General features: G+C 38.7%; 1 pseudogene; it reads left to right on the plus strand.

Annotated features, from left to right (window-relative positions):
* The first annotated feature begins 7186 nt into the window (after window positions 1-7186).
* Window positions 7187-10407, plus strand: LOC104242729 (UDP-arabinose 4-epimerase 1-like; annotated as a pseudogene).
* The last annotated feature ends 8226 nt before the right edge of the window (window positions 10408-18633 follow it).

Here is an 18633-nt window from a genome sequence, read left to right on the forward strand (position 1 = left end):
TTACTGCTTTTCCATTACGAAACATTTTGCATAAACATGAATTGTCAGGGAGGTTAGCAAAATGGGCTATAGAATTAAGTGAATACGAAATCATTTATCAACCTAGGACTGCTATAAAATCTCAAGTATTAGCCGATTTCGTAGCTGATTTTAGCCAGGGGATGCATTTAGAAGCAGAAAAAGAATTACAAGTTTTTAATGGTGCAAACCCGGGGACTTGGATTTTATTCACTGATGGTTCGTCTAATGTAAAAGGAGCAGGCCTAGGGATAGTTCTCATACCACCTACGGGTGAGACTATTAGATAGGCTATAAAATGTCATTCTATAACTAACAATGAAGCAAAGTATGAGGTTGTAATTGCAGGTCTAGAATTGGCACGTGAACTCGGCATAACACAGATTATAATCAAGAGTGATTCTCAACTCGTGGTCAATCAAATGCTGGGGACTTATACAGCCAGGGAGACACGAATGCAAGAATATCTTGAAAAGGTACGAGAACTAATAAAGCAATTCCAAACTTGGAAAGTAATGCAGATCCCAAGAGATGAGAATATGGAGGCAGATGCTTTAGCTAATCTCGCATCTGTAGCAGACGTAGCAAACGACGCAAATGCTTCAGTCGTACATTTATTTCATTCCGTTCTCGAACCTGATAAGAACGAGGTAAATTTTAATCATTTAACATGGGATTGGAGAAACAAAATTATTGCTTTTTTACAGCGCGGAACTGTGCCTGCTGACAAAAGAAAAGCTTATGCACTTCGCAAAAAAGCTGCTCGTTACTGTTTACATCAAGGAAATCTTTATCGAAAGATGTTCGGTGGGCCATTATCAAGGTGTCTCGGACCTTCCCAAACAGAATATGTGATGAGAGAAGTACATGAATGACATTGGGGAAATCACGCAGGAGGAAGGTCGCTGGTAAAAATGCTGATTCGAGCAGGGTATTATTAGCCTAAAATGGAAGAAGAAGCAAACGGTTTCGTGTCCAAGTGTGATAAATGTCAAAGATACGGCAATAATATGCATAGACCAGCTGAGCTATTGCACCCTGTTATAGCCCTGTGGCCCTTTATGAAATGGGGAATGGATATCGTAGGTCCATTACCACAAGCAAAAGGTCAGGTGAAATTTCTACTTGTACTTACAGATTATTTTACTAAATGGGTAGAAGCAGGTGCATTTAAACAGGTACGAGAGAAGGAAGTTAAAGACTTCATTTGGAGAAATATAATATGCCGTTTTGGAGTACCAAAGGAAATCGTATGTGACAACAGTCCGCAATTCATAGGAGCTCAAATCACTGAATTTTTTCAAAGTTGTCAAATTAAAAGGATAACATCTACACCATACCATCCAGTGGGTAATGGACAAGCGGAATCCACAAACAAGGTCATTATCAACAATTTGAAGAAAAGGTTACATGATTCAAAAGGTAATTGGCCTGAGGTATTACCTGGAGTATTATGGGCTTATCGTACAACGACAAAAACAAGCACGAAAGAAACACCCTTTTCAATGGTTTATGGTGCGGAGGCTTTAATTCCAGTTGAAATAGGAGAACCGAGCACACGGTATGTTCAAGCAACGGAGGAATCAAATGATGAAGAGATGCAGGTGAATCTTGATTTGCTCGAAGGAAGAAGAGAAGTTGCACTAATAAGGATGGCAACACAAAAACAAGTAATTGATCGGAATTATAACTGGAAAGCATGCCTCATATTCTTTAAAATTGGGGACTTCGTGCTTAAAAAGGTGTTCCAATCTACAAAAGCTGCTAATTCAGGAAAGCTAAGTCCAACATGGGAAGGACCCTACAGAATTTGTGACATTGCGGGAAAAGGAGCATAGGAGTTGGAGACAATGGATGGCAAGGTTCTACCCTCGCATTGGAATGCTGTCCACCTAAAGCGATATTATTTCTGAGAAAGTACCTACGATCAGGTATCGCTGTATTAGAATTTTTTTTTGAATTGTTAAAATTTTACTAATGATTTTAGATGCTAGGCAAAAACCCTAACTCCTGCCAAATGATGAGTCACGACCTGCACGACAAAATGGAATATTCTAAAATTCCCAGCCCAGGGTTACAAATTAATCTGATGGAAATACAAACGGGTTAGGCAGTTTTCATCTTTAATCCCACCTCCGAGTCCCGTATGTTTTTCTGTTTTCAGGAAAAAGGACCAAATTGTGAGAAACAAACAAGTGCTCGAGGCTTCATACTTCAGCGCTCAAACACTTGGGGGACTGCATATTGTACACAAATACATGCGGTAAGACGGAGACGTAAATTGAACCAAGTATCGAGCAGAAGTTACGGAACCTCAACATTCATCATTGTGTTCTTTCCTATCAAAACAAAGGAAGATGCAAAACATTCATCGTAGTGTTCTTTCCCATGAGAACAATGGAATCACCTCTCAAACCCTTCCTAATACATTAAGATAGGGTCATCACTATGTATTGAAATAGGTTATAAGGAAAAACCTTGTTGAAAAGTATTTACTTTATAAAAATCTATTGCAAGAAAAACAGTTACGAGAAAGTTATAGATGTATCTCAATACATGTAATATTCAAAAGCTTGTCCAAGTTCATGAATAAAAACTTGTCAAAGTTGTTTCAAACAAAACATGTGTGTCCCTATTTCTTTCATCGTATTATAACACCATTATAAAGTTGAGACGTCTTCTTCATTAAGTGTCGATATATAAAAGGGCCCTCTTTTATAAACCTCATGTTAATAAGTCATGAGGAGAATCATAAAGTATTTTCAAAGGATAAAAATGCTAAACTATTCTATAAGACCTAAGTAGATAAGGAAAAGACAAGAATAGAGCACATTGGAGTACTAACAAACTTTTTGATATAATTAAAAAGACTAAGTAAGAACTTAGTCAACAAAAAGTTTATACAAATGCCCCATTATGATAACTAGGGACTTTCACCAAAAAATCCCTTAAAAAAATAACTAAGGGATAAAACCATCATCCAACAAAGAAAGTAAAAACAAAATCTGGTAATTTAACTAGTCACTGAAGGGGTTGGCACATCAGAAGTTGCAATATTAATTTCACTTTTAGAAACAGCCACAGGCACGGTGACAACTTCTGAAGAAGCAGCAATATGAGCGGTTTCAGCCGGGCTTGAAGTGTTAGGTTCAACGAGGGGAGCAAGAGTCACGGAAGTTTTAGCTTCCATAGACTGAGTCGTAGAAATTTCACCCTCGGAAGCTGGAATTGCAACATCTTCAACTTCAACTGCCACAGCAACGGCTTCGTCATTTACAGGTTCCTTAGCCACGGGAGCTTCAATTGCCGGAGAAGGAAAGTCAAATGATTGTTGGGTTCTTTCAATGGTTTCTAAAACTTTGGCCAACTCTGGGTCTAAGTCAAAGTTTTCTTGACTGGCCTCCATTAATGCATCATGACGAGAGTTTAAGAAAGCCCAACTCACCTCTAAATCAAACTTCTCCTCAAGAAGTCCATATTCCCTTTCCCACATAGCAAGATCATTCTTTAACACTTGATGTTCAGCTAAATGAGAATCAAGGGAAGCTTCAAGGGAGGCATGGGAACTTTCTAAGGCATGTACTTTGTCAGAGGAGATCTTTAAATTAGCTTGAACTTGAGTCAAGTTCTGCACTAATTCTCCTGCATATTCTTCTTTCTTGTCCAAGAGTGCCTTAAGTTCTCTGATTTCTTCACTTGACTTTGATAATTGTTCTGAAAAGCAACATTCAAGGCGCTCCTTGTCTTTTTCAAATTGACTTGAAGAAACTTTGGCAACTGCTAGCTCAGAAGTCAGACTTCGCTTTTGTTGCTCCAGGTGATTTCTACTATCTAACAATTCTTCTATGGTTCCTGAGCATTCTCAAACTGCTCTTTCCAATTATCTGCTTATAGCTGGGCTCTCTTGGCTATTTTCTCAGCCTCGTGGATAGACTTTTCAGACTCACGAGTTTTCTTTTCCAGAAGGGAAATTCTTCCTATCAATTCTGTACCAATGAGGTTAGCCTACAGTGACAACTCATAGAAATAAGAATTTAGAGATAAAAAAAAGCTTGTTAGTAAGTAGAAGAAAAAAAATACCTTTAAAGTAGAATGAACTATGTCATTCATCAGAGTTAAGCAACTGTGACTTCTCATCTTCTTCTTCTCAATATCTCCAATCAAAGGCCTAAACCAGGCATCTGCTCCACCAAACTTCCTTAAAAGACTGTTATTAGAAGGAACTTCAAGTGTAACGCTCCTCATAGCCAAGCTTATGCTACTGGAGCCCTCCTCTGTATGTTGAACAGAGGGATGGGGAGCTGTAGAAGGAGGAGTGGTAGAAGAAGTGAAAATAACAGGAGTCTAAGGACTCGAAGCAGGTAAGGAAGCAGAGACATGCAAGGGAACATAAATAGATAAGGGAGCAGGAATAGATAGAATGGGCAAGGAAGCACTTGAAACCAACGGAGGAATAGAAGAAATGGGAACAGAGGAAGAAAAAGGAACTTCATCTAAAACTGGACCTAGTTCTCCACTTTCAAAACCACCAACAAAGAGGCATTGGATAGACTCATTGGTGTCCCTCGGAGTGGTTTCATCATCAGAAGGAATGCAAACAGGTTCAGTAAGAGAGGCACGGACAGGGGTAACTTCAGCTTCATCTTCGGAAACGATGCGTCTCCTAACTCTTGGTCTAGCTATTAAAGAGGTGTCTTCATCTTCATCATTCTCAGAATCCTCTTCTACAACTTTCCTCTTTGATAGCGTAGCTTGAGTTCTCTCCAAAGAGAGTGAAGTACCAGAAGAGGCTCGAAGGGCAATAGCTACTTCAGCTGTCATTCCTCGAATAGCAAATCCTGACAAAAAGAAGGATGAAAAAGTTAGAAACAAGAAGGGACTTAACATACAAAAAAGCATAAAGAGATGCATACCGTGAGTTTTCACTTTCCAACCATGTAAATTGGAAATGGATTTCCAAGTTCTTGCCTCCATAGGCACGACTTTCAAGATTGAATCTACCCAATCACGAAAATTAGGAACGGGTTCCACATCTCCCATAGTTGCTATAGAAAAGCAAAAAGAGACGAAATTAGAAAAGAAATTGAAATTCTTAAAGATAGGAACGGTAAGTAAAAAAAAACTTACGTGCAAAGTTCCACTTCTCAAGGAAGGGAATATTTGTTTCACCCACCAAATCAACTGTGCGAACAGCAACATAACGAGTGTACCACCCACGATCCTTGTCATCTTCAGGGCTTACCAAGACCCTTTTACTTCTTGCAGTTAGAGTAAAAACCCCATGGTGAAATAATTTGGGGTGGTAAAGATGAATAAGGTGGGGAAAGGTAAAGCTAACATTGGTTTTTACAGACAAATAGCTCAAACAAGCCACTGCTCTCCATACAAGGGTTGAAAAAGCGACAAAAATCAAGTATAACTGGGTCAATAGCAGGAATAAATCCCAAAGTGAAGGGATAAGCATAAACAAAAGAAAATCCAATCCTAAAAGAAGATATTCTTTGGTTTGGATTAGGGATCACTATACGAAGATCACTTCTCCAGTTGCAATCTTTTCGAATAATAGAAATCAAAGGTTCAGTGATTAGAGAAGGAAAAGTGTCAGCTTTCTCTAAATTAACAACTTGATCACGAAGAAATTTCCTATCATTCTCAAAGGACAAGTCATTGGGGACTATTTCCTTAACTAAAGGCTCTTGGAGAGGCTCAGAAAGTTCTTTACCTTTAGAAGAGGATTTCTTAATGATAGAACCTCTAGAAATAGTGCTAAAACTAGAAGAAGGAGTGATGGAACTAGAGGAACCACCACGAACGGGTCCTAGGCTACGAAGCCTGCCACCTCTACCCCTTCTATGTCTTACAGGGGTGCTGGGGAAGCTATCAGGAATTGGGATTCTCTTAGGGTTAGGATTCGGAGATGCCATTGCAGAGAAAGGATGAACTAAAGAAGAAAGGAACAAAAGTAAAGAGTAAAGTATCTGTTAAGGGTTTATGAGGAAGAAGACAAAGGAAAAAAAAAGGTTAAATATGTGTATAATAGCAACCGTCAAACAAAGAAGCGTAATGATGGAAAGCCTATAATAAAGGCAACTATCACTTCGTAAATAGAGGGGATGAAGAAGCCTTGGAAAAAGGCTGTAGAATTACATACATATCAGAAGGTGACACGTGTGCAGAGCATTAAATAGAAAAGACAACTGAAGCGTCAGTACTGACATAGCATTGATTACGGCGAAAATTCCTTTTTCGTGACGATCCACTTCCCAAATATTTAATTGATAAATAAATGGAAAGTTGGGGGACTATCTGTATTGGAAAAAAACTGAATCTAAATATTGAAGATGACATGTCATAACACATGGACTAGTCAAAAGGTCAAAACGCAATAAATAGCCAAGAGACACGGGAGACAACAGATATGAGGAGAAGAAAACAACATAGGTGTGGACCGCTACTCAAATAGGTACGAGTCTCGTACCTATTCGAGTCATTTAAAGACCGAAGATCGGAAGAAGTTGAAGATACGAATCTGATGACGTGAAAGAGTCTAAATACAGCATTAAATATCAAATACGTTAGAGAATCTGAATTAAATAGAAATGATTGTGTAACGTTTCTTTTAATGTCATTTATTGCTCATAATTGCCTCATTAAGACAAAGGCGTTACATCTTCTCCTAGAATCAACTATAAAAGGAGAAGGACTCAACATTTGTAAGGACAAGAAATATTATTGAGATTACACTGAAATACAAAATTACTTATTACTTTATTATTCTCAAAATTTATTATTTTCGTCTCCAGATTATCAGTAACCCGAATTTCTTTATATTTCTAAGGTTTGACCAAAGACTCAGATTTTTGGTTAAACACATACTCTCCCCATTCAGTTTATGTGGCAGCATTTCTTTTTTTAATCGTCTCGAAAGAATGACAACTTTCTAAAATTGAAAATGATTCAACTTAAAATTCCTAGTTTACCCGAAAAGCTTTTATAGCCACTCAAATGTTATGGAATGTTCAAGATTACAAGCTTTGAAAAGTCTTATAACCACACAAATGTTACAGTATGTTTCGAGTATCAAAAGTCTTTCATTTCTTACTTAAACTCCATTCCTCTTCAAACCCTACCATATATATTGAAACGGAGGGAGTATTTAATAGCTAAAATGATTCATCAACATGGTAATAATTCACGAAGTCGCCATGAGCTAGAAATCTAAGCATGTCCATTTGCGCGTTGATTTTCAGGCATGGATTTTGTGGTGGTGTCGAAGAGAAGGAGCAACATAACTAGTTACTGGAGGTGCTGGCTTCATCGGTTCTCATGCTGCCCTTCGACTCCTAAAGGATTCAGTGGTACGTACGTACCTTTTCATTTCAGAGTCCCCTGCTGTAAAAGTTCTCCAGGAATTGTTTCCTGAGCCAGGACGACTTCAATTTATTTATGCTGATTTAGGAGATGCAGTAGCTGTATCCCTAATGCTTTCTTTTTCTTCCTATTGTTATTAGCACATTTTGTCGTAGTGTAGCATATCTTCTGGTCTAGCTATAGGCTAGTATTTCCTTATCCTTAACTAGTACCTCAGGTTAACAACATATTTAAACGAAATGCATTCGACGCTGTGATGCATTTTGCAGCTGTTGCATATGTTGGTGAAAATACACAAGAGCCTCTTAGGTACTCCACAAAATTCTGAAGCTCTAACTCATACCAACTGTTAAATCATTCATTTTTTGATGCATTTTCTACTTATGAAACTAATTATCAATGCAGCAATCAGAAAATAGCTGGGTAAGGCTGCGTACTATAGACTCTTGTGGTCCGTCCCTTCCCCGGACCCCGCGCATATCGGAAGCTTAGTGCACCAGACTGCCCTTTTTTTAATCAGAAAATAGTCTTATTTTGTACTTGTTGTTTTCGAGCTTGTGCATCTCCTATATTACGAAGCTCAAAATTGTGAGAATTCTTACTTTTTTCTGTACCGTCCAATTTTCTTCTCGTCAAGAAATATTACCGAGTACTGTGCAGGTATTATCATAATATTACGTCAAACACACTGCTACTCGTTAAGGCAATGGCGACACATGGTGTAAAGACATTAATCTATTCAAGTACTTGCGCCACGTATGGAGAGCCTGAGAAAATGCCTATTACAGAACAAACCCCACAAGTCAGTGACTGAATCCAGTTAGCTTTAGTAATGTAAAGTAATTTTTTTTTCTTGATATGATACATTTTTCTGTCTATAAGTTCCCTTATGTTAAATTGGAACCAGCAGTTTATGTCATTTGACAATTTTGCTGGTGTTGATGTGTGGAATAATTGTTCAGTTATTATAATTATAGTTGATGATTCTATACTTTCCAATGCACTGATGCAACTTTGAACAATCAGGCGCCGATAAATCCATATGGCAAAGCAAAGAAAATGGCTGAAGATATCATACTACTTCTCAAAAACTTCTGATGTAGCTTTCATGATATTAAGGTTTGTGCTTTACTTCAATACTTTGAAGAGGAATGATCACCTGATTCTTAGTAAAGGAGTTACCCCTGCATAAGAAGTCTGAATACTTTTCTAAGCTGAGTGTCTTCCAAAAACAGTCTCTCTACTTTCACAAGGTAGGGGTAAGGATTACGTATATACTACCCTCTCCAGACCCCACATGTGGGATTTCACTGGGTTTGTCATTGTTATTGTTGTTACTATACCTGCTAATGACTGCTGATAATTTTCCAGGAGTGTCGGTATCTTAAGGAAAAAGTTCGTTGATTTCCAAATTTTTAAGCTTGATAAAGTTGTTAAGTTTTGGTGATCTGAAGTTGTTTCGACTGCATAATCGATACAAGTACCTTACTGTCTACAATGAAAATAATCGGGTATTTCAATGTAATTGGCTCAGACCCTGAAGGAAGATTAGGAGAAGCTCCTCAGCCTGAATTGCGCGAGCAAGGTCGTATATCTGGTGCTTGTTTTGATGCAGCCAGGGGAATAATTCCAGGACTGAAGGTAAGCACTAATAGGTACAAATTAGATGTTATATTTTTCAAAGCACCTGAGTCGAGGGTCTTTTGAAAACATCCTCTCAACCTTCTTCAGGTAGGGGTAAGGTCTGCCTACATAGAGAGGGATATATTCATATAGCAACGGGTTCAATTGAACCCATAATTTTCGACGCAGAGTACAAATTAATGTGCAAAAATTCACTGAAATTGCAATAAATTGTGGATATGAACCTATAACTTTCAGTATATAATGAGTTCAATACTAAGAATTTTATAGGTTGAACCCATAGAGTTTAAATCCTGGATTCGCCTGTGCGTACACTCTACCCTTCCCAAACTCCACTAGTGAGATTACACTAGATTTTTGTTGTTGTTGTTGTATCTTTCAAAGCAATATCTTGAACTTTTATCATGTTTGTCTTTATTCATAGTTTATCTACTAGCATGAGTTTTTAACTTCCATACGCTTACAATGTAACTTTTACACTATAAAGTCACGTGAAAGATAACTACGAGTAAATAACCAAGAAAATAAGACATATTAGTTGCTAAAAGTGATTAAAATATACTGATAGTGTAAAAAATATTTATACTTGTTGCGGAAGCCAAATATATATAGTGTGAATGAGTCACAACTACTATACCAAAAATTATGGCAGCCACTAAATAATAAATAATACAATAATACAACAATAAAAGGAACACCAAAATTTATGAGGTTCGGCCAATTTTGCCTATTTCCTCGAACACAACACATATTTTATTTCACTCCAAAAATACAAGTGAAATAATACTAAAGAGAGAAGATACAAATGCCTTAAGAAGATAAGAAGGCCAATGAGAGGTGTGTTTAAATCCTAAACATTAGACCTCCTTTTATAGGGAAAAAATCTCAACCAAATATGTCCCCCACCGATGTGGGACTTTTGACATTTTCAACAAATCTCCACCTTGGCAAAATTCCACATCTTCAATTTTCTCTCAATAACAAATTTTGGTTGTGTCTTCATCTTCAATCTTCAGTGTTCAACAATGTTGATCAAATCCAAACAATGTTGAAACTTGACCGCAGTCACCACTTTTGTCAGCATATCAGCAGGATTCTCCGTAGTATGAATTTTCTTCACTGTGACTCCACCTTCTTCTATGATTTCTCGTACGAAATGATACCGAACATCAATGTGCTTCGTCCTTGCATGATAAACTTGGTTCTTCGCTAATTGAATAACACTTTGACTATCACAAAAAAATGTGATACTTTTTTGTCCAATGCTAAGTTCTTTTAGCAACCCCTGAAGCCAAATTGCCTCCTTCACAACCTCTGTAATAGCCATGTACTCTGCCTCTATTGTAGACAAAGCAACTGTTGACTGCAAAGTAGACTTCCAACTAACTGGTGCCTTTGCAAAAGTAAACACATAATCAGTAGTTGATCTTCTTGTCCAGATCACCCGCAAAATCTGAGTCACAATATCCAACTACATATTGATTGCCTTCCTGCTCAAAAACTAACCCAACATCTACAGTATTATGAATATACCGTAGAATCCACTTCACAACTTGCCAATGCTCCTTTCCTGGATTATGCATATATCTGCTAATAACTCCAACAACTTGTGAAATATCTGGTCTCGTACAGACCATTGCATATATCAAGCTACCAACAACATTTGCGTATGGTACCCTTGACATGTACTCCTGTTCAGCTTCATCTTTTGGCAACATAGTAGTACTTAGCTTAAAATGGGGAGCAAGTGGAGTACTAACTGGGTTAGTCTTCTCATCTATGCCAAAACATTGTAGTACTCTCTTCAAATATTCCTTTTGAGATAAACAGAGTTTCTTTAAACGTCTATCTCTTATTATCTCCATGCCAAGAATTTTATTTGCCTCACCCAGATCCTTCATCTCGAACTCCTTCTTCAGTTGAATCTTCAACTTATCAATTTCTTTCGAATTCTTGGAAGCTATCAATATATCATCAACATATTGGAGAAGATATACAAAGAAACCATCTTCAAGCTTGCGCAAATACACACAATGATCGTATTTGCTTCTCTTGTACCCTTGCTGCAACAAAAACTTGTCAAATCGTTTGTACCATTTTCTAGAAGATTGTTTCAATCCGTACAATAATTTTTCAAGTTTGCACACCATATTTTCCTTTCCAGCAACTTTGAATCCTTCTGGCTGAGTCATGTAGATTTCCTTCTCCAAGTTTTCATGTAAAAACGCAGTTTTTACATCCATCTGAACTAGTTCCAAATCCAACTGTGCTACCAAAGCCAACATAATTCTAATGGAGGAATGCTTTACAACTGGAGAAAACACATCATTGTAATCAATTTCCTCCTTTTGAGCATATCCTTTGGCCACCAATCTTGCTTTGTAGCGAACATCTTCTTGGTTAGGAAATCCTTCTTTCTTTGCAAATACTCATTTTCACCCAATTGCTTTCTTTCCCTTCGGGAGATTGGCCAATCTCCATGTATGATTCTGATGAAAGGATTGTATTTCATCATTCATGGAAATCCCCCACTTATCTTCTTCTGAACTTTGGACTGCGTCTTTATAAGTGGTAGGAACATCATCAGCTACAATTGAGGCGGCACAAGCAACCATCTCTATAAGACGAACAAGTTTTGTTATTGTCCTTTTTGGCCTGCTAGTTGCTATTGATTCAAGTTGTTGTTGAGGTTCCTGAGTTGGAATATCCCTCTCTACTGGCTCTTCTTCCAAAGGATAATCTTCATTTGTTTCCTCCTCTGCTTTTTGTGTAGGAAAAATAAATTTTCCCTCAAACTCCACCTGCTTAGAAGCACCCTCATTTTGTTTGGTATCTTCTGTTACCTTATTTACCATAGTAGATTCATCAAAAGTAACATCCCTGCTGAATATTACTTTCTTTATCATAGGACACCATAAGCGATATCGTTTGACTCCAGAAGTAATCCTCATAAAAATAGCCTTTTTGCCCTTAAATCCAATTTTGACTCTGTCACATGATAATATGCAGTTGAGCCAAATACGTGCAAAGAGTCATAATCTACAGCAGGCTTTTCATACCATTTTTCAAATGGTGTCTTTCCATCAATAACAGCAAATGGTAAGCGATTAATAAGGTGGCATGCATATGTAATTGCCTCAGCCCAAAATTCTTTGTCCAAACCAGCATTGGACAACATACATCGTACCTTCTCCAGTAAGGTCCGGTTTATATGTTCTGCCACTCCATTCTGTTATGGTGTATGTCTGACAGTGAAGTGTCGGATGATGCCATCATTTTCACAGACCTTATTGAAATGATTATTTTTCTATTCACCTCCATTGTCTATGCGAATACACTTGATCCTCCTGCCTATTTGATTCTCCACCATTGTCTTCTATTTGAGAAAAATTCCCAACACTTCATCTTTGCTCTTCATTGTATACACCTACACTCTTTAGGAAAAATCATCAACAAAGGTTACAAAATAGTGTTTCCCACCCAATGAAGGTATTTTGGAAGGACCCCAAATATCAGAGTGTACATAATCCAAAATGCCTTTAGTATTATGGATCGATGTACCAAATTTAACTCTTGTTTGTTTCCCTTTGACACAATGCTCGCAAAACTCCAAGTTGCAAGTTTTTACTCCCTTTAACATTCCTTGATCTGATAGAGTTTTCAAGGATTTTCCTCTAGCATGTCACAAGCGCATGTGCCATAGCCTGGTTGCTTCTGCCTTTTTGTCGTCACTAGATATCACTGTCGCTGTCCCAATAACTGTACTGCCATGATAGTGACACATATTATTGTTCTTCCGATTAGACTTCATTACCACTAGTGCACCAGAGCATACTCTCATCACTCCATTTTCTGCAATGATTTTGAACCCTTTTGATTCTAGGGCTCCCACTGAGATGAGATTCTTCTTCAAATCAGGTACATATCGAACATCTGTTAATGTTCTGATCATTCCATCATGGTTCCTTAATCGTATTGAACCAATTCCATATGAGGTAAGAAGGTTGTTATCCGCTGTGTGGATGACTCCATATTCTCCTTCTTGAAAATCCACGAACCAGTCCCTGTTGGGACACATATGATAGCTACAAGCCGAGTCCATCAACCATATGTCTGATGATGTTGATGGCTCTGTTGTAACTAATGAGAAGTTGAATCATCACAATCAGCTACATTTGAATCCATAATAACCTTTCCATTGTTATGTTTGGCCTTATTTTTCAACTTCGGGCAGTCTTTCTTCCAGTGCCCCTTTTCTCGAAAAAGGCACATTCATCTTTGTTGGGTCTAGATCATGACTTGGATCTTCCCTTCTTTGTCCTTGTTTGATTTTGAGGACGACCCCTCACAACTAGTGCTTCTCCTTCTCCGCCCTTCTGTTTTTCTCCCTTTCTTTGTTCATAGCTATACAAAGTCGAACAAACTTCTCTGAGAGAAATTTCGTCATTCCCATGTAGTATAGTAGTTTTAAGGTGCTCGTACTCATCAGGAAGTGACCCCAACAACATCAAGGCCAAATCACCATCATCATGTGACGACCCGACCAGTCGTCTCATGAATTACTACTCCGTTTTCCCCATTTATGTTTCTTTATGCTTCGTTGTCCGTGTTTTATATGGTCGAGTTGATTGGTTTGCGTTTGGTGTGGTTTTGGTAAGAAATGAGACACTTAGTCTCTTTTAAGAAGGCTCAAGTAGGAAAAGTCAACTAAATGTTGACTTATGAGTTAGAGGACTCGGATGTGAGTTCCGATGGTTCGGTTAGCTTCGGGAGGTGATTTGTGACTTAGGAGTGTGATCGGAAGTGGTTTTGGAGGTCCAGTGTAGAATTAGGCTTGAATTGGCGAAGTTAGTAATTTGGCGATTCCAGTTGATAGGTGAGATTTTGATCCGGGGGTCGGAATAGAATTCCGAGAGTTTCCATAGCTTCGTTATGTCATTTGGGATGTGTTTGCAAAATTTCAGGTCATTCGGACGTGGTTTGGTTAGGTTTTTCGATCGAAAACATATTTCGAAAGTTTTTAGAAAACTTGGGCTTGAATTCGATGTGAATTGATGGAATTAGTGTTATTTGAGGTGTTTTGATGATTGGAACAAGTTTGAATGAGGTAGTGGGTTGTGTTGGTGCCTTTGGTTGAGGTCCCGAGGGGCCTTGGGGGTGATTTCGGATGGCTAACGGGAAGTTTTGGAACTTGGGAGATAGCAGATTTTATGCTGTTGCTGGTGTTTTCGCACCTGCGGTTTGGGGACCGCATGTGCGGTATCGCAGATGCGTGATTTGGGTCGCAGAAGCGGAAAGGCTGGGGAATGCTTGGAACCACAGATGCGGAAGAGGGACCGCACCTGCGGAGCCGCAGAAGCGGCGAGAGGACCGCAGATGCGGTGATGGCCCTGTAAGTGAATTTTCCGTAGATGTAGAAAAATGACTGCCGAAGCGGTACTGCAGAAGCTGCTATTGGACCGCAGATGCGGTTATGTTTGGGCAGTGTGTTCATTAAGCATTTCATCCGCGATTTTGAGTCATTTTTTCCACCATAGCTGAGTATTTTGAGAGCTCTTTGAGGTAAATTGAAGAGGGATTTAAGGAGAAGTGATTGGAGGTAAGATTAATGAGCGTAAAACGTGATTCTATCGTGAAATTAACCTAGAAATTCATGGAAATTTAGCTAAAAATGGAAGAACTAGGGCTTGGGATTTTAAGATTTCTAAATTGGGATTTGAAGGGCATTGGAGGTCGGATTTAAGAACTCTTGACATGTATGGACTCGTGGAAGGATAAGGAACCCAATGATATGAAAATTTCTGAGTTTCGAGAAGTGGGCCCAGGGCTCGGGTTTTGCTAATTTCAGGATTTTGATATTTTTCGATTATTTTTACTTGGGCTTTGTTTCCTTAGCATATTGTGACGTATTTGTTCTGATTTTGGATAAATTCGACGCGCGTGGAGGCCGATTAGAGGGGCAAAGGCATAGCGAGGTAGAGTTTTTGCCAGTTCGAGGTGAGTAATGAATATAAATGATCCTGAGGGTTTGAAACCCCGGATTTGCACATTGTAGTGCTATATTGAGGTGAGACACGCGCTTGATGATGAGCGTGGGGTCGTTTATTATCGGGGATTGTGACTTGGTTCGTCCCGAGTGATGTTTTTACCACGTATTTGATTCAAGCTTATTTGTTATCATCATTTTTTGGACTGATTGCCATATTTGGGCTTCGTGCCAAATATTTGAACCTTCCGGGGAGTTTTATCACTATTTCCTCACTGTTTTGATTTACTACTTGAACTCAGTCGTACCATTTTCCACTGTTCTACAACTCACCACTTTTACTCGATTTTGAAACTAAAATGATATAATAATTGATGTTTTGGGCTGAGAACTACTGTTTTACTAATGCTCGAGGGACTTATATGATTTCTGGACTGAGTAAGGCCAATGGCCAGATGCGAGGATACTATGGGATCGGGTTGCGTGTCGCAGTAGTGTTATACTGATAATATGAGGTCGAGGGCCTAGATTTGATGCCACGAGATGGCTTGATATTGCGCTTGGGCCGTAAGGGGCCCCTCCTGGAGTCTGCACACCCCCAGTGAGCACCGTCGATGAAATATATGGATCGGACTGCACGCCGAAGCGGGTACTATAGGGTACCGTTCTATGTGTTGATTTTCTTTATATGTCTGTCACTTAACTGCTTATTTGTTGTAGCATTACCATATTTCGTTTCCATTGGTTTATTGCTTTCATATTACTTGTTTAAGCCGCCGCATTATAGATTACTCTATGTTTTTCGTGATCTCTTATTCTCAATCATTATTTATGCTTATTACTCACTGGTTCGGAGTACTCACATTACTCCCTGCACCTTGCGTGCAGATCCAGGTGTTCTAGAGGCTGAGTGAGGAGTTTCAGTCGATAAGTTCATACCCGGGAGCATCGAGGTAGCTGCACGGCATCCGCAGCCCAGATCTCTCCCTTCTATCCTTTCATTTTATCCGCATTTCCTAGACTGATTATGTATTAGGCTGTTAAACTTGTACTAGAGGCTCGAGATTTGTGACATCAGATCTGTATGGGCAATGTAGTGGTATTATCATCTGAATTTCCGCATATTTAACTCGTTGTCTTAACTCTTATTAGGGTAATTTAGCAATTTAACTGTGTTAGCTGATAATATTTTTTTTATAAGAAAACAGATTGAGGTTGTTAGTTGGTCAGGCTTGCCTAGGAGTGTGTTGGGCGTCATTACGACCGGGGTTGGGGTCGTGACACATAAAAAATTGCATCCATATTGTGCAAATTTGTGACCAACTTATTGAAACTGGTGATATGTTCATTCATCGTGGTACCAGGAACATAGGTGAAGCGAAAAAGTCTCTTCTTCATGTACAATTTATTTTGACTATTTTTCTTCAAAAATTTATCCTCCAGAGCTTTCCATAATTTACTTGCAGAAGTTTCCTTTGTGTATGGATATTTCTGCTCTCTAGCAAGGTAGGATCGAATGGTACCGTAAGCAACACGGTTGATAATTCTCCAATCTTCTTATCCAATAACATCTAGTCTCTTTTCTTCAATAGCAAGATCTAGCCCTTGTTGAAAAAGGACATCTAGAAGGGTTGGCACGCTATTATCACCGGTTTGTTCAAGGATTCTCATCTATCGCATTGCCCTTGACCAAGTTGACTTAGAAGGGTGCTCCATTTGTATGGTCGGACGAGTGTGAGGAGAGCTTTCAGAAGCTCAAGACAGCTTTGACCATAGCTCCAGTGTTGGTCTTGCCATCGGCTTCAGGTTCATATACCGTGTATTGTGATGCTTCGAGAGTTGGTATTGGTTGTGTATTGATGCAGGAGGGTAAAGTTATTGTTTATGCTTCTCGTCAGTTGAAGCCCCATGAGAAGAACAACCCCGTTCATGATTTGGAGTTGGCTACCATAGTTCACACATTGAATATTTGGAGGCATTACTTGTATGTAGGGGTGTTCATGGTTCGGTTTGGATCGGTTTTCCCCTAAAAAGAAACCAAACCAAGTAAGTCGGTTTTTCAAATATTAGAACCAAACCAAACCAATTAAGTCGGTTTTTTCTCGATTCGGTTCATGTCGATTTTTCGGATTTTTCAGTTATTTGTCAGTTTTTTCTTAAATATAAGACATACACTACCAACACACATTTCGGCAACCACATTTTCAACTTAACACTATCAAATTAATTGCCCTTTGAGAAATCTATTATTTACCAAGATATATTGATGATAATTGAATCAAATAGTGATGAATAATTTAAGGACTCAATTAAAAATATATTATTTTTAACATGAAATAGATTTTTACACTTAACAAAAGAAAACTACCAACTAAACTAGAATGTAAAGGAAAAGAATTGTACTAAAAGTGCAAACGATTAATATTTAGTATAAAAATTTTAAAACTTTGTATAAAAGTATACATATATATAGGTGTAATAATAAATTTAAAAATAGCTACTCCTATATTCGGTTTGGTTCATTTTTTTAATTAAAACCAAAACCAAACCAAATTTGATCGGTTTTTAAATTTCAAAACCAAAACCAAACCAAACCAAACCAAACCAAACCAAAAGTATCAGTTTTTTTGGTCGGTTTGGTTTGGTTTTCGGTTTGGTTCGGGTTTTCAGATTTTTATAAACACCCCTACTTGTATGGAGTATCTTGTGAGGTGTTCACTGATCATCGCAGTCTTCAGCATTTGTTCAAGCAAAAAGATCTTAATTTGAGGCAGCGGAGATGGTTGGAGTTGCTTAAGGATTATGATATCACTATATTGTACCATCCGGGAAAGGCCAATGTGGTGGCCGATGCCTTGAGCCGAAAGCCAGTGAGTATAAGGAGTTTGGCATATATTCCAGTTGGGGATATATGAGCACATTAGAGAGCTCCAGTATGATGATCCGCATTTGCTTGTCCTTAAGGACAGAGTTCAACATGATGATGCTAGAGATGTGACCATTGGTGATGATGGGGTGTTGAGGATGCATGGCCGGATTTGTGTGCCCAATGTAGATGGGCTTCGGGGGTTGATTCTGGAGGAGGCCCGTAGATCGCGATATTCCATTTATCCGGGTGTCGCGAAGATGTATCAGGATTTGAGGCAGCACTATTGGTGAAAAAGGATGAAGAAAGATATTGTGGGATTTGTAGCTCGGTGTCTCAATTGTCAGCATGTGAAATATGAGAACCAGAGACTGGGTGGCTTACTTCAGCAGATGGATGTTCCTGAGTGGAAGTGGGAGAGGATCACTATGGACTTTGTTGTTGGGCTTCCACGGACTTTGAGAAAGTTCGATGCTATTTAGGTGATTAAGGATCGGCTGACCAAATCCGTGCACTTCATTCCTGTGTATACTACCTATTCTTCAGAGCGATTGGCAAAGATCTATATCCGGGAGATTGTTCGTTTGCATGGTGTTCCGATTTCCATCATTTCAGATAGAAGTACTCAGTTTACATCGCAATTTGGAGGTCTGTGCAACGAGAGTTGGGTACTCAGGTTGAGTTGAGCACAACTTTTCATCCTCAGACGGACGGTCAGTCTGAGCGCACTATTCTGATATTGGAGGAC

This window comes from Nicotiana sylvestris, chromosome 6, assembly GCF_000393655.2.
Source record: "Nicotiana sylvestris chromosome 6, ASM39365v2, whole genome shotgun sequence".
NCBI lineage: Eukaryota > Viridiplantae > Streptophyta > Magnoliopsida > Solanales > Solanaceae > Nicotiana > Nicotiana sylvestris.